Source organism: Pteropus alecto, unplaced genomic scaffold, assembly GCF_000325575.1.
Source record: "Pteropus alecto unplaced genomic scaffold, ASM32557v1 scaffold454, whole genome shotgun sequence".
Classification (NCBI taxonomy): domain Eukaryota; kingdom Metazoa; phylum Chordata; class Mammalia; order Chiroptera; family Pteropodidae; genus Pteropus; species Pteropus alecto.
In genome coordinates, this window is record NW_006434901.1 from 167836 (window position 1) to 186327 (window position 18492).

The 18492-nt window shown below is 33.7% G+C and overlaps 1 pseudogene; it reads left to right on the forward strand.

Annotated features, from left to right (window-relative positions):
• The first annotated feature begins 6803 nt into the window (after positions 1-6803).
• On the forward strand, positions 6804-6922 carry LOC112478985 (annotated as a pseudogene).
• Positions 6923-18492: the final 11570 nt, after the last annotated feature.

An 18492-nucleotide genomic window follows, 5' to 3' on the forward strand; every position in this document is an offset into this window, starting at 1 on the left:
TCTGCTGTGCGACATAGCAACTGTAGTCAACAATACTGTATTGTACACAGAAAAAGGTTGTGAAGATAAATCTCATGTTACGTGTTCTTACCACAATAAAAAAATAAATAAAACAATACATACATACATACATACATACATACATACATACATAAAGCATTTAGGAGTTTTCCTTCTTATCTATGCTCTACAGGAGTTTAACTAAACTTAGCAGTATCTGTGCTTCAGGGTGTAGTAGGATTTCCAGGAAAATGATTTGAACCCGCTCCTTTTTTTTTTTTTTTTTAAGAGGGCAGTTCTTTGATTACTTCCTCTGTTTCTTCCATGGAAATTGGTAATTTTTCTTCTACAGGAATATATTTTGGTAAGTTACATTTCCTAGTAAATAATTTATTTCACAGAGGTTTTTAAGTTTACTTACAAAGAGTTTTGCAAATGAGTTCCTATTTCAATGGTTATTTCAGACTTACAGTGAATTGTGCTTTTTTTCTTGGCTGGTTTTGCCGAGGATATCTGTTTCATTAATTTTTCACAGAAATAAAGACTTTCATTTAATTTCATTTGCATTAATTTCTGCTGTAATCCCTCTTATTTCCTTCCTTTTGCTCTCTTTTACTTTATCTCATTTTTTAGCTTTTCGAATGGGGTATTTAATTTGTGTATTTTCATCTTTTTATGTTGATATGAATATTTAAGGATGTGACTATTCTATCACTGCTTTAATTGTATCTTATAGAATCTAAAATGCAGTATTAAGTTTTTAAGTTTCCAGATGGAATGGTCTTTAAAAAAATATTTATATCTAACATATTGAATTGCAAACCAAGTATGTCGGTTGTATTATTTATACATATTGAGCTTTTCTTTGTGACCCAATTAATTTCATGAATGTGCCAAATGCACCTGAGAAAAATGTGCATCCTTGATTACTGGAGTTAGATAGACTTTAATAATTAGTGTGCTTAGGTCTTCTGTATCTCTAGTGATTTTTATCTACTCGAATTGAAAGTACTGAGTTAGGCACTCATATTTTTTAGTATGGTTCTATTTTTTTTTTAGTTTCTCATGTACTTTCTGCTTTATGCAGGTGTGTTATTTAGTGCATAGGTATTCATATGTAGCTGTTATGTCTACATTGTGAATTCGAGTTTAGAATTATAATATGTTCTTTTTTAAATATGATTGTTTTGGACCTAAATTTTCCCTTGCCACATATTAAGATTGCAGCCACTACTTTGTTATTTTTTGCAGTCTCCTGCCATACTTTTTCTTGTTCCATGATATTTAGCCTTTCTGAATCACCTTTTAAAAGTTAACAGCTTTTGATTTCAACATAGGCTAAGGTTTTTCCTTATGAGCCACTCTAAAAATAATGTCCATTTAATTGGTGGGTCTAGCCTATTTGCTTTTATTGGGATCACTGATATGACTGATGTAATTAGACACAGATTGATTGAATTATTTCATAGTACGTTTACTGTATATTATATTTTACATGTGACATTTCACTCTCTGGCCTCCTCATCTGAGGCTTTTATCAGACTTAAAGAGATTTAGAGTTTTTCCAAGCAGTTACCTATAAACTAATATTCTAATACAATGCTGTAATCCTTTTTTCTTAGTCCTATCTTTGGTTTGTAAACTTTAAATATTATTCCTTACCACACATGGTATTTATATGGCAAACAATGTGCTTTTTCTACATTTCAATTCTCAATTTTTAAAATTCCATTACATCTATTTGATGGAACAAATAACATTGTTATTTCAGTCTTCAGCTTTTTCAACTTATGGAGCTTATCCTCTAGTTACATGAGCATGGTAGATTAGTAAATGTTTATGAGGACACTATTCTTTGAGGTCTGGCATGTGTAACAATGTTTTCCTTTAGCCTGGTGCTTGAAAGACACATTGTCTAGTTATAAACTCCTTGATTCCCGCTTTATTTTCTTACCTTTCTTGAAAATGTTACTTTTCTCTTCCTTTATATGTTGCTGTCGAGAAGTCAGATTTAAATTTGATTATTTTTTTCCTTCCTAAGAGACCGTCTTTTCACCTGTAGGTCCAGAAGAGTTTTTCTTTGTCTTTTAGATTTAGTGTCTTACTAGCATGTGTTTCAGAATTGACCAATCAGGACTTTGTTGCAGATGTACATGTCTCATATATTCTTTTCCATCATTGCTTTCCACTTGTTCCTTTCGCTACCTTCTGGATATTTTCTTTTGATACATCTTTCTGTTTACTCTTTCTCTCTTGTTGAGTATAAAGTTTGTTATTGTTGTTGTTTTTAATACCTGGTTATGTTTTTTTAGTACTACACATTACATAGGAAATAATGGGAAAATAATTTTAGGATCTAGATAATGAGGCCTTCCCCTAAAGATTTATATTTGTTAGCTTCCTTTTGCAGTAGGGTTTTGTCTCTAGTTTGTAGCCTTTCTGGATGTTTTCTAGAGCCCCTTTTTGGGGCAGGACCCAAATTCCATTGTTGTTTACCAATCCGTAGGAGTCTGAAATCAATGTTTCTCAGACTCTTACCTGCATTAAGTAAATAGTAGTAAATGTCTCAGTGGGAAATTCAGCATGAAACCTGGGATCATGTCCATAGAGTTTCCCTCGTCCTTAGAACGTTACCCACGAATCCTCTTTTTCTTTGGAGATCAGTAAGGTCTTCCCAAACGTTCTTCTGTTTTATAATATTTACAGTTTTTCAAGATGTTCACAGCAGAAAGGACAAAACAAAACATAATCCTCATTACACAATGAAGTACTTTATTTCCCTCTTACCACTTTTAAATGGTTCCCTTAATTTGTAGTGAGCTGTTGATACTTAGAATCGAGATGTAGTGACCAAGGTAAGTGGTATTCTTTATAGTATTAATAGTATGCTATATTTTTATAGAAAATGCTATAGCAGAGAAGTGGTATTTACTTTCCTGGATGAATACTGACAGAATGAAAGTAAGTCATGGGCAATACTAGATAAATGCGTGGACCAGAGGTGAAGGCACCACCGATGCACTGTAGAGCAGTAAGAAAGCGGGTTTGCTACAGATGGCTAGCACCAAAGATCTATTGTTATAATGTTTGGCATATTTTTACTTAGTATCTGTTTAGTTTGTGCAGCTTCTCTGTTTTTGTCTTTGAAGGTAAATCTTAATATTATTGATTTCTTTGCTGTTTTTCCCTTGCTGAATCTCACTAGAGTTGTGTCAAATGTTTTAGTCTTTTTAACGAATCAGCTTTTGACTTTGTTCAGCATTTGTTGCTTTAGTCTTTTCTTTTTTAATTGTTTTGCTGTTTCTTGGTAACTACTTAAATTTGATAATTAGTTCATTATTTTTCATCTTGTCTGGTTTTAGAGTATAAGCATTCAAGGCTATCACTTCTCAGCTCTAATTGTAACTTTCACATTTTGATCTGGTGTGTTTTTGTTATCATTCAGTTATGAACACTATTTTCTAATATATTTTTGACCTATAAGTTTTGGAAATATTTTGAAGATTTCTAATTTTTAATAATTTCCCAAGATGTATTTTTAATTCAATTTAATTTTTATTAAATGTTATGTATTTATAATATTTTGTCAGATTTATTACTTATCGAAATGATTATGTTAAAATCTACTAAAATATTGGTTTCTTTGTCAAGTTATCCTTTTTGCTGTTTTAATTTTTTTTTGCTTAAATATTATGAGCCATGCAGTAGATCCAGATAAGTTTAGAAGTGAAATATTTACTACATATCAATTAACCACTGTAACTTTGATAATGACTTAGTCTATTTTAGTGAATAATGATAAATATTCCTTTTGTTTATATTTTCCTATTTTTTCACATTTATTTATGTTCAAATTTTTTATAGTCTCTTATAAACAGCTTCCTTTCAAGTGTTCCTTGGGTGGCCTACCAATTCAGGACAATTTAAATTAAATTAAACTTTTTTGAAATATATGGACTGAAGCCAACCTAGAACCTGCTTGAGTTTGATATTTCTTCCCAGAATCATCAAATGGGGTTTAATTTTTTTCTTTTTTTGTTTGTTTTTAAACTTCTACCTAATGCCTAAACTAAGTTGGATAAGTTTCCTTCTGGTTCCCTTCCCTAGAGCAAGATTTATTACACATTCATAGTTTGTAATTCCATTTTCACTCAGGGACTCTCCCGTTGGATTACCCATTATGGATAGGTCCTAGGTTTTAATTTTTTGCCATGATACCGAGTCCACAAATTCAAATTATCCAGGATTTGGTTAGTATACTCAAGTTGAAAGCAGGCTCTGGTGATTCCTTACCAACAAGTGTTCCCACTTATGCCTCATTTTGGGAAATCCAGAATGTTCTTACCCTTATGTCAACTCAGTGATCTGTATACAAATATATATTTTTAAATATATAAACCTTTGTTGTTTCAATTACCTCCTGATTCTCTTACCTGTTATTTCTTCTCATTTCTTTTATTTTTACTTACTTGGCAAATTACCAATTTTCCTCTCTAACACTTTTACTGGTTTTTAAATATTCTTAATTTTAAGAAGTCTACTTTCTTCTCTGATTTCTCTTTTATTTCTTACCTAGATGGAGATTCTTCTCAAATATTTCTAAAAATACTAATTAATAGTTTTTTAATAGAATTTAACAACAACAAAAAAACAGTTTCAGGTTCACAAAACTGAGGGAAGGGTACAGAGATTTCTCAGTATCCTTTGCTTCTACACATGCACAGCCACCCCCATTATCAACATCCCCCACCAAAGTGGTACATTTGTTACAATTAATAAACTTACATTGACACATCATTATCATTCAAAGTCCATAATTTACCTTAGGGTTCACTCTTGGTATTGTACATTCTATGTGTTTAGAAAAATGTAAATTTTTGGATATTAACCCCTTACTGAATGTATCATTGGTGAATATCTTCTCCCATTAGTAGGCTGTCTTTTCGTTTTGTTGATGGTTTCCTTTGTTGTGTAAATGACATGTATCTATTATAATGGTATCATACAGAGTATTTTCACTAAAAATCCCCTGTGCTCTGCCTGTTTATCCCTCCCCACCCCCAGTCCTTAGCAACCACTGATCCTTTTATTATCTGTGTAGTTTCGTTTTTTCTAGACTGTGTAGTTGCAATCATACAGTATGTAGCCTTCTCCAGATTGGCCCCTTTCATTTAGTAATATTCATTTAAGGTTCTTCCATGTCTTTTCATGGCTTGCTAGCTCATTTCTTCTTTGTGCTGAATAGTATCCGTGGTCTGGATGTACCAGTTTATTTATCCATTCATCCCCTATAGGATATCTCGGTTGCTTTCAAGTTTTGGCAATGATGAATAAAGCTGCTATGTTCATGTGCAAGTTTTTGTGTGCATGTAAGTTTTCAACTCCTTTGGGTAAATACCAAGGAACGTGATTGCTGGACCATATGGTTTAGTTTTGTAAGAAACTGCCAAACTTTTTTCAAAGTAGCTGTACAAATTTGTATTCCCACCATCAGTGTATGAGAGTTCCTGTTGCTCCCCTCACTAGCTAGCACTATGAGTTGTCACTGTTTTGTATTTATTTATTTTTTTTGCCATTCTAATAGGCATGCAATGGTATCTCATTATTAATTTGCAATTCCCTAATGATAGATGATGCTGAGCACCTTTTGATATATGTGACAAGGTATCTGTTAAGATATTTTGCCCATTTTTAATTGGGTTATTATTTTCTTATTGTGAGTTTAAGAGTTTCTTGTACATTTTAGAGAACAGTTCTTTATGAGCTATGTCTTTGCAAATATTTTATCCCAGTATGTGGTTTGTCTTCTTATTCTCTTGACAGTTGGCAGAGAAAGATTTTTAATTTTAATGACCAGATTTCACTACTTTTATGTGATATATACATTATTTGCAGATTTTGTATTTGAGAAATTGCCTTCTCAATAATATTCATTTTTAACCTCAAAATCAATATGCATGTGCATTCATGGTCATTCACAGATATGTGCAAAGTGATAAAAAATTTGAGTTTTGCCCAACATGCATGTTCCTAGCTGAAGTCAAACAAGGCAACACTCATCCTTCTTGTTGTAGCTCTCATACTATAAACAAGTGTCTTTTTTGAAGTCTCTCCGATGCCACGTTTTTATGCTTTTTGTTGGTGATCATACTTTTTATTTATTTATTTGTTTTTCTCTATTTCTGCTTCATTTCTTTTCTTCATTTGAGATGATTTCATGGACTATAGTGGAAAACAGCTTTATTAAACCATCTTTACCCAGAAATACAATATATAATTTTACTTTAAAAATACTAACCTAACGTTTTTCTTTCTTAAGGATATTTTATTCTAATGTAAATGTTGCGTTGTTATGTCCGCAGATGATCACTTTTGATGAGCTATAATTTTAGTATGTAGTTTTCAATGTAGGGTTCAGAAGTTTGAGTTCTTTCAAGATTATAGGACTCAATTTGTTTTTAGTTTAGAGCAATTTTGATCCCTCCACAAAAAAAAAAAAAATCCATAAAGTATTTTAATTCTAGGAAAATTTTTAAAGTAAAAATAACATGAGCCTAATCACAGTTTTCTATAAAGGCATATGGTGAAGGCTTCCTCTTCCATTTAGCTTTAGGGAAAAAAATCTCTCCTATTTTATTACAATTTTTACTTCACTTTTCTTAAATTGGATCTATACTAAATTTTGGACAAAATGGTATGGCATTGCTTGGAAAAAGCGCATCAGTAAGATATTATTCAAAAATAGGTTAATAATCAGACTATAGATATGTAAACAACTTCTTACATAAAAATGAATAACAAAAGTCTATGACCATGCCACCCTGAACATGCCAGATCTCATCTGATCTTGGAAGCTAAGCAGGGTTGGGTCTGGTTAGTACTTGGATGGGAGACCACCTAGGAAGACCAGGTGCTGTAGGTGTTAAAAAAAAAAAGAATGACAAAAATAAGATAGTTGTTCTTGTATGAGGCATTATTCTAAATTATCCAACAATGTTATACACTATAGAGAGTAATTGATGATAATTTTACTTTTTTCTATGTGATATTATTGCCTTTGAAAGCTTTTACTTAATATTGAATTAAGTAATTCCTTTCCAGAAAGAAAATATTTTCCCACCATTACTATTCTTCACATGTATGAAAACTAATCAAAGTAAGGCATGTTCTCAAGAAAACCCAGTGAACTGGTGTTCAGCCAAAGAGCCAATTATCCATTCTGAGAGCAAAAGTTGTGAGCTAGATAGATAGCTGAGGAGAGCTACAGTTCTGTTAGTTATACACATCTCTACTGTCTATTTAAGCAACCCAAATACATGCCACATCAGTGCCCTTGAATTCATTTTTAAAAGTCATGAATTATATTTCAACTCTGACATCTAAAGAATATCAGAAATTGTCCCTCTTGTATTTATTACAAGAAAAATCCAGGCATTTTACCCTTTATTGTCTTCCTCCTTAAAACCCATAATGCTGTCTAATCATGAGAAAAACATCAGATAAATTCCAATTGATTCTATAAAATCCTTGGCCAGTGAGCCTTGAAAAAAAAATTTTTTTTTTTTTTAAATTGCAACATATTTGACATATAACATTATTCTGGTCATCAAAAACAAAGGAAGCCTGAGAAACTGTCACAACCAAGAAAAGCTAAGGAGACAAGATAACTAAATGTAATGTGGTATCCCGGATGGGATCCTGGAACAGGAAAAAAAAAAGGATATTAGTAGAAAGGAAGGAATTCTGAATAAAGTATGGAATTTAGTTAACGATAATGTATCTATATTGGTTCATTAATTGTGACAAATGTGCCATGCTAAATGTAAGATGCTAATAATATGGAATGCTGGATGTAGGGTATGTGGGAATCTTCTGTATTATGTTAGCATTTTTCTATATATCTAAAACTTTTAAAATTAAAAGATTGTCTAAAAATTATGATCACAAAAAGAAGAAATATTTTTGTTTTAAATTATAGCATTAAATATTACATTTGTATCTTCCATCAAAATGTTATATCACAGCACCAAGACCATAAAATTCCACTCTTCTATCATTTGTTTTTCATCTAAATACAACAAATACCACCTTAGCTGAAAATATTGATAAATAAATATCCCTAAAGTATAGGCTCCGCTCTTAATTCTTAACTGAGATTTTGTTGGCTAAGGAGGGAAATAAAAAACTTTCTTTCATATGAAAAGTGCTATGGGATCTTTAACATTTAAACTGCCTGTTCTACATCTAAACTGGAATCCATTCCTTTTTGGCATACTTACCTAGGAGTCAGGTTACAAATAAGAGCGACACCTTCTTACGCATGCTTTTAACCTCTGTACCACATTATTTTTGAATCATCGATGATCACTTTCATCCCGGCTTTAAATGTTAAAATAAATATTTCCAATGCACATTTCAATAAATACAGTCTTTTCCTGATTACCACTTCCGAAAAGTCATCCCAACCAGGCTTAGCTTCCCATTGTGTTTTTTAGATTACCCTGAACAAATTTGTAAAACATCAACTTTGGGGGGATTTAACTTCTAGTATCATTTACCTAGTTAGATAAAAGTCATTTTAATATTTATACTAACGAGTGTGTGCTGCAAATTCAAAGAGAATCTTGGAGAATTTTGTGACAAACCAGAAATAAACAAAAGAAAATAAAATGCTAGAAGAAAGTTTTAATGGGAGACTTTTGAGTTTAGTTATTACTAAAATAATCATTATAATAATAAGTTATAACTGCAGCAAACTTGTCTTTTTCTCTTCCAAGTATGTCTTCCTTTCTTAAATGACCCCACAATCTTTCCATAGTAATCCTGCTTAGCCCAGGGGTTTCAGAGCAGGGCTGCTAACCCTACCACACCATCCTCCAAATGGATTCCTAATGTCCCCCAGAGTTTTCCTTCCTGGACTGACTGATTTATCAGACAAGAATCCTTCTGAGGCTGTTGCCAAACTACAGGGAATGATCTTTCCTTTTCCTCTGTAACTATAAATTTTTAAATACCAGTATTTCCCTATCATATCAACAATCAATATGAGAATGAAGCCAGAACAGGAAAGCAAATCTGAGAGATGAAAGAAAATGCTAGTGATGTTTTTGAACATCCATATCCAGCCATGCCCAATGAAAGCCTATCAGTGGGCTTCTGATTATGTGGGCCAATTTATTCCTCTTATATAAAGATTTAGTTTATGTTTCTATCAACCTAAACTGAAAATACTAGATAATGTACTAATAATTTTTGAACGTGTGCTATGTGCTAGAAACTGTGTTAAATGCTTTAAATAAATGATCTCATTTAAGTTCCACAATAACTCTTTGAAAGACATTCTATAATTAGCCCCTCTGAGATTATAAATAGCCCTATCATTAAAGATGAAGGACTTTAAGTAACATGCCCAAACTCCTAATAGAGAAACAGAGGCTCAACAAAGTTAACCCAAAGTCACAAAATTAACTTTATGGAGGTCAAGACAGTTATGCTATGTCTATTGGCACAAAAATCAGTGTGAGAAAATGAATTGTTTGGCAGTCTAAACAATCAAATTGATTTAAGTAAAAATATTAGTTAATTGACTGAATTCTACTTATTATTTCTAAAGCAGTTTACCAAAAAAGCATGCCTTTTATGTGTGTTTGTGTATACATATGTGTATGTATATTTTTTCTTCTTTTCTGCAGCACCAAAGTAATTCAATGAATAGGTAACATTTGGTAATTTAACAATGAATACATCAAAAAAGTTTTCATTGACTTTTCTTTCTTTTTTTTCAATTTTTATTTTTTGTCAAAAATTTTTTCTGGTGACATTGGTTAACGAAATCCAGTAAGTTTCAGGTGTACAATTTAGCACTAAGTCATATATATATATATTACATTGTGTGTTCACCACCCATAGTTAGATTTCTTTCTGTCACCACAGTGTTCACCACCGATAGTTAGATTTCTTTCTGTCACTATATATTTGACCCCTTTTACCCCATCTACCTCCCTCCAAGTCACTGACTTTTCAAAACACCAAACTACATTTGCGGATGTGTGAAAACACAAAATGAATTAGCCACACGATCTTTTTCAGGCAAATATTTCATAAGCCTGCAGAAGATATATTTTTGTTTATATTTATCTTGCTTCCTTTTCCCATGCTATGAAAATAATCTGAACATTCTTAATTAGTGAACTCTTCTCAAAATTATTTTGAAATAGCATATCACAAAAATATACTAATAATAAACCTGTTAAGTCCAAAGTTCTAATTCTCGAAATTACCATTTGTAAGAGAAAAGTTAGGGAACTAGTAAGCCTGTAGGGGAGCTTAATACTGAAGCCAAAATCTTTGGTTCTAGGCTGCATTTCTAAAACATTGTCAATACATTTAGAATTCTAGAAGTAGTGGGCAACATATGGTTGTATGCCCTTCTGTCTATATGTCTTGTAATCTGTATAATGGATACTGGCACCATGGCACATATCTAAATTTTCTCTTAATTCTAATTTTAAATATTCATGTTAAATAAATTTGCAAAAAATCCTTACTCTCATATGCTCATTTATTCTTGTTTTTAAATAACAAAATCAAGCTGTATAAAGAATAAAAGAAATATAATTACTATTTTATTTTAGAAACACATTTCTAACACATGGTTCCCATGAATTTATGATTGTTAAAAGTGTTTTATGGAAACTAAATGTAAATTACAGAGATAGTTTAAATTTTAATAACCATTTCCAGCACTTTTCTCATTTAAAGTAACTCAAATATTTAAAAAACAATTTTATTTTGTAAAAACTAGTATTAAGGAGCACAAACTTTTGCTTGTCTTCTTTCCAGTCTAGTTTGTTGAGTTCTTAATTTAACACCTTAAGTTTACTAAAGTAAAAACAGTTTAGCCAATCATCATCCATAAGCTATGTATGTATACCCTTAGGTTTTCACTACGGCTGCCCTGAAATTAGAACTAAAGATGGAAAGCACATGGCTATGAGCTCATCACGCCATAATGAGCTGGGCTTCAGAGATTGCAAAGTGCTTCACTTCCACAATATGCAAATTGTGTACAATACCAGATGCAGAAGTGCTGATCCAGTTGCCAAGTTCTATGGAGGGCATGGTGATTCATTCACAAATTGTCACAAATTTACATACTCAGGAACTAGCAGCCTGTTTAGGGCTGCCTACTTGCATGGTTACTGTGGACTATTGTGCAGCATTCGGGCACCTGGAAGGAGAGCTCAACCTTAAGCTCTATCGAGTCTACCATGATGTCAGACTTGGTTAACCACAGGATATAACTCAATATTTTTATATACCTGTGGATACTGGATCTGCCTGCTCATGACAGAGAAAAACCATTTAGTTCAAAGAGAATGATCGACTCTGATGTAAAATTAGCACCTGTTAGTATCTTCTCCATATTCAGATGTACAGATTCCTCCTTTGAAACAATTTATTTTTGTCCACATAAGCCAATTTTTAAACTTCTGCACTTACGAAATCGCCAGTCTTAGAGTCTATGTGACACATGATTATAAATATTTACCATCTTAGAATAATATGCTCATTTACTCAGCAAATATTATTTGATGACTTACCAGAAGTCAGAAACTGAGTTGAATGTTAAGAACAATAAAACAAATTAGAGCGTGTCTTAAAAATATCTAAGTCTAGAGGAAATATAAATAAGTCATGTTCTTAATCTGTGTGTGGCCAAAACTATTCACTTTTTAAAGTATTTGATTTTGTTCTGGAGGATATTTGAGAACAGAACAAAAATTCGATAATGAAAAAATAAATCCTGGCCAGTTGTTGAGATATTATTCATCTTTCTAAATAGTATAGGGAGACTTTAACAAAAGAATAAGTAGTTTTGTTCACTCAATCAATTTTCTGCAGGTTTATCCCTGAGGTCTAATGTTTTGGCCTAATGACTCTTTTTCCAAGGTATCAATCTTTTGAAAGAATGAAATACTGAGAGAGTAAAGGCTAGCAGATCTTTGAAAAATTGACTTTCTTAAGGGAAAGAAACTATATATTTTCTCTCTGTATAAAATGATATGGATGCATGTGGTTTGTATATGTAATATCGATGGAAAATATGTATTGAAAAGTCTAGTTTATAGCAGGGTCAGCAAACTATGGCCTGTTGGACAAATCATGCCCACCACCCTTTATTTGTAAATAATGTTTTATTGGAACACAGCCATGTTTACTTATTTACATATTGCCCATGACCGCTTTCATGCTAAAGTAGCAGAGCTGACTAGTCGCGGTAGAGACCATATAGCCTGCAAAACCTAAAATATTTACTATCTGGCCCTTTACAGAAAAACTTTGCCGACCCCTGGTTTATAATTTTGCATTATAGTCCTGTAAAAATTGTTTCTTTCACTAATTAATTCATGTTTGCAAAAGCATTGCCCCACTGTAATGTACTAAATAATAATACTTATCCCGGTCAATTTATATCAGATGCCACTTAAAAATGAAAAATATTAAATAGAATCAAAAACAATTGTTTTGCATAGAAGCCACCCTATAGAGTCTATTTAACAGACAAGTTAAAAAGAAAGACAAATACTACCCGAGAATAAATATTTTCTACAAAAATTAATAAATCTGGTACCATATTTTCCATGTGTATAAGGATCCAGTAAAGAAAACAGAAATCACACCAGGTATTTCATTACAAGGTATTTGATATAGGAAATTAATTATAAAGATATTAGAAGGACTAAAACTGAGGATGGTGAGCAAACTCAGAGATGACCAACTATATGGTGCTACTACCATCTGTAGGGCCGAAAGAATCAAAGGATACCAAAGGTGTGGAGCTAGGGCTTTTGAATGGAACCTAGAATCACAGCAGGTGCCACCCACTGGGAGCTCGGACAATGGAGGGGTGCTAAATTCATATCCTTGGCTGCCATCACAACTTACCATAAACTGAGTAGCTTAAAGCAACAAAAGTTTACTCCATTACAGTTTAGAAGTCCTAAAGTCTGAAATAAAGATATCTGCAGGGTCATGCTCCCTCTGAAGGTTTTAGGGGAAAACTCTCCTTGCCTCTTTCTAGCTTTTGATGGTTAACAGCAATCCTTGGTATTCCTTGGCTTGTTGCTGCATTACTCCAGTTTCTGCTTCCACCTTTCCACATGGCTATCTTTCCTCTGTGTGTCTGTCTCTTCTGTGTCTCTGTGTTTAAATTTCCTTCTTCTTATGAAGTTATTGAATTTAGGAGCAACCCTAGTCCAGCATACCTCATCTTTAATTATATGTGCAAAGTACCTATATCAAAATAAGTTTACATTCACAAGTTCCAGGTGGACATGAATTTTGGAAGAGACCCTATTTAACTCAGTAGAGGTGGACTTCAGGCAAAAGGTAAATCCACTTAGGAAATTATTGGAGATGTCACCTGAAGCATTCTCCATCCAGTACCTTCCATTTGCCAAACTTAAGAAGAATTCGGCTGGCAACAGAAACTGGGAAACGTGTGTAGAGGACAGCTCTTTGAGATACAAAACAGATTAGGGGCTCGCTAGTGTGAAGGAGAAAGAAATTTTACTCTACCCTTCTAGGTTCTTTCTGCTGGTCTAATAATTAAACCCACATGAGACAGATTAACGGGAGAAAATGACCAGAGTTAATTACACATGTATATATGGGAACCTCACATACATGAGAGAGATACCCTACATACTTGAAATGCTCAGAGAATGAAAGTAAAATGAAGTATATATGGTATCATGAGCTGAGGAATGCAGTAAGAGGCAAGAGCTTCAGAGGGAAGGAGGGTAATTTGCAGGACAATAAAAAGAACAGATGTTCAGCGATTAGAAATTCGCCTCGCTCTGTAAATAGGTTGTACAAAGTTATTTTTGCTAATTGATAATGGGCAAGACCCCCAATTGAAATTCTTTAAGGGCGAGGTAAAAGTTTCTTATGAACCTGCAGGATCTCAATTGCCTTCAGCTCAAAATAATTCACATGCCAAAGTGGCACACCTTGGGGAGGCCTGTTCTGAACCCCTTCTCTAAGTACAGGTCTGAGAAGCCTACAAACGAACAAACAAAAACAACCTGCTCACCATGTTTATAAAATTCTTTAGAACCTCCTAAACTTTTAGATCCATACTAAAAAGTTATGGATGAAATTATATGACATTTGGGGCTTGCTTAACAATAATGCAGAAAATGGAATAAGTGAATAAAAATCTAGATCAATCTATTTCAACAACACCATCACTGACATTTTGGACTAGATAATTCTTTGTCATGGGGGCTGTGTGTTGTAGAATATTTACTAGCATCTCTGGCCTCTTGCCACTAGATGCCAGTAACACCACCCCGCACCCCCTCCACACACATACACCAGTTGAGACAACCAAAAATATCTCTAGACATTAACAAATGTCCACTTGGGGGCAAAATTGACTGTTTGAAGATCACCGGTAGTTTAAATAAGATTGACTCTGAGTTAATGATTGTTGAAGCTGGCTGATGGGCATGTTGTGGTTTGTTATAGTATTCTCTCTACTTCAGTATATTTTTAGCATTTCCATAAGAAAAACTGAATAACACAAAATAAACTACCTTAGAGAGTGTTCTGCTTCTGTTAGATTTATATTTGAATAAGGCCATTACTAAAGGTCACACAAGTCAATACTTGAGTCAATTAGTAATGATGCTAATGAATTCTGAAGGTCAACTTCTGAAATGACTTTACACAGAGAGAAATTGAGCAATTTTACATGCTCTATATCTTCATCATCAATATTCATGCATTAAGTATATAAATACAACACCGCATTAAATATTTGTTTTAAAAATATATTTATACATATACAACTCAAGTCTACAGAAAATTTTAATCAACTATATAGATAGTTCCTTTGTATATAAATAAAAAAGATCATTGGCTTGACTTTACATTTGCCAATGCAAATAGATAGTCACACCATATCACTGCATCCTAAGGTGAACCGGAAGTGAGCCTGATAAGTTTGAATTCCAGTTCTGCTATTGTCTAAATTTCTACTTTGGACATATATCTCTGTAGACTTCAGTCTCCTGAGAACAAGAGAATTCTGCACAATACTGCTAACATGATCTTTCTAAAATATATACCATTATCATTTCCTTTTTATACCTTTAAGGATGAAATGCAAAATCCTCAGTGTGATATCTATATCCCTTAAACTCTGCTTATCTTTCTTGTCAGGTCTTACTGTTTCTCACACCTCTATGCTCCATTCATGTTAAACCATCTACAGTTCTGTGTATATGTCATGGTGATGCAGGACAGGGCAAATTTCCCCGAGTAGGGGATGACCAAGGCCTGCACTAACAGAGGAAGAGGGTCCTTTGCCGGGAGAGTGTAGAAAGAATTCAACACACATGCCAAAGTTAAGGTCAAAGGGAAAGTTTATTAGAAAAGGGTTAACATTTCACAGACAGAGCATGGTCTCTCAAAGGCAGAGAGAGGGACCCTGAGTGGTGACATTATTGTATGTTTGCAATGCTAATTTCTTGTACATATTTCTAAAGTAGGCGAAGGCAAATTGCAAATTTACCTAAAAGATAAAAATAAGCTGAAAGTTGTCTTGTCCATAGTTCCTTGGTTCTAGCAATGTAGTGTTTAATCTTTTTCATAGGGAAGTGTGGTTTCATGGAATTCAGTTTATATATCATTCTTTAGTTCTTGTGAGTTACAGTTTAAAGACTTTGTTTACCCATTTCCTTTGGTATGGACATACAGTGAGAAAGGGAAAGGGGAAGAGTACGTAGCCTGAAAGGTCTGCTGGCAGTTTCTGGCCTTTAATATAAAGGTCGCCCATGGTTTTAGCAATAGGGAATGAATGATTTTATTTGTGTAGGGCGCCACTAAAAGACTCCAGTTGTTCCTAGGGAAATGGGTTGTTAGCAATCCCAGCAGAAATCTTCCTTTGTTCTGCAGCTGTCCTCCTGGCCTGGCTGCAGGGCTGATCAGCATATTGCCATCTCTCAATGTGGCTTGATTTAACATTTTAATTCTTTTGCCTCCTCCCTACATTAATGGTTTCTGATTTCTCTGTTTATCCACATTCTCTAGATCAGCATCTGCCCCATTTTACCTTTTTATATTACTGGCCCGACCCCATTGTCGTTTGAATTGCAATCCCCTATTCATGCATGAAGACTTTGCCTCTTTGTATCACACAAGACATTCATCTAAATATCAACCAAATGGGTGAAATGTATAACTTATTTGCTAGTATATATTTCAATGTGTAAGTATGAAATGTACCATTTTTTCTGTGGCAATGTTTAGTAATGATGATTTAAATTCCAAAATTTCTAGCTTTTTTTATATTGCAGTGCCTCACCTTCCTTTTCCTATACTTTCTGCCCTTTAATAAAATACTTCCATCAGTAACTTCTCTTTCTAATCACTTTCTCTTCGTGACTTCCTTTCATTACTCATGAGCTTCCATAGGTGACTATGCGATGAGATCCAGGCACCTGGCTTTGTGCTACTCTACTGCACTTCCCTATGAAAAAGATTAAACACCATTGCTAGAGCTAAGGAACAACTTTCAGCTACTTTTGTCTTTAGGTAAGTTTGCAATTTGCCTTCACTTACTTTCGAAACACATGCATTGGAAATTCCCATTGCAAACCAGTTTGGCATATTAATATTTGGAAGTAGTAGTTAAGCAATCTGACCAGTTTCCTTGAAGTCCTTTCTGCATCTGTTGGAAACATTATCGAATAGTCATTGGTCTCTGAGTCAGCTGAGTTTATCTGCTATCAGTAAAACATCAGTTCATCTGGAAAACTACATTCCAGATTTGAAACATTTATTATTCCGAATTTTCTGCCTGGTGAAAATGAGCATCGTTCTAGGTATGAGAATAAAAGGATAATCCAGCAAGATCTGTGTTTTTGTTAGTTTTCATTGTCTTGATTTTATGACTTATATAATTATTACATATACAGTAAAGCAGATAATATTTATAAATGGTATAGTCAGACTCTATAAACACAGAACTCATTCCCATTTTATATGCATACCTCTATATGAGGACAAAGCAAAGCTTTTGAAAATATATGTGCATGCATATTTTCAGTACATATTTTTATGTCCTTGTGCATTCTTCAGTTATATTTATCTAAAACTTAAAATTTTCATTAAGAGTTGGTCTATAAACGGTTAATGTATTTCTGTAATTTGGAGAAATATCTTCAACTCACACGTAGTAAGCCCAAATCATCTCCCTTACCGACTTTGACTAATTAAATATCTTAAATTACAAGGATATGAAGTGACCATTGTGCTACAAAAGTATCTTCTCTTTGTTTCCTCTTACACTCTAATATCAGAACTTAATAATCTTTTTAATTATAAAAACTACAGAAAACTCACTTTTTATAAATTGTCTTTAAAATATAATATAGGGGAGCAGAATTTGTCACCCCAAAATACGTTTCTTTGGCATGAGGATTTTCTTGAACTGGTTAATTTTAAGAACCAGCAGACAGGGGAGAAGCTCTGAAAACCCAGTAGAAGTTACCCTTTGTAAAGGACATTTACATTTGTCAGGGAAATCTCCATCTGTAAAGGTGTCCCCCTCAGGGTACCAGGCCTGCCTTCACCGTCACTGCAGAAGGCAGGGACTTAAATCTGCATAACAACCCTACCCTTGTTTACTGTGCTCTTCTGCTAACCTCCCATAACTGATTCTCCCCCCTCCCAACATCTTCCTTTGTCTAGCTGAGGAGGATATTTAAGGTGTTGGCTTCAGCCATTTTGGCAAGTTGCTCAGTGTTTCTGGCTATCTTCCACGTATATGAAAGGTATACATGTTATTCAACTTTAATTTGTTTTTCTACTGCTAATCTGTCTCGTGTCAATTTGATTATTAGACCAGCCAGAAGCACCCTAGAAGCATAGAAGACTTTTTCCTCTCTGACAGTAATTTCTTAACTTATTTCATTATTTATTTTCGCTCCTTAGTAGCAATGTGCTTCACCACAAGGCAAAGAGGAGATTTACTTGTAAACTAGAAGCCTGAGCATTAGGATGGAATGAAAGAAAGCCTTCCTGGTAAAGGAATTTTTAAGCGGCAGATCATTTACTGTCAAACTCTAAATAATACTACATAAGAATGCCTAAAGGTGCCTTAAAACAAATTGTCCCTATTTTGAATTTCACAATTAGAGGGGAAGGAGGATTTCCAAACATCTTTCCAGAAGTCTGAGTGTGCCTGGAGTTAGGGCCCTGGCGGTAATCAGTTGCTGCATTTTAAGGAAGCACCTGGGATGGCAGTGATGGCTGGCTTGGTGAGTCACTCAACCCCTGAGGACATTTTTGCAAATAGAGGCAAAACGTCAAGACCTTTCTCAAAAATTAAATCAGCAAGCTTCCTAGTTATCCTTCAGACTTAAGTAGAGAGTAAATTCCTATTCCCTGAAGCACCTTGTAAGAGCAGAGCTGCCTGAG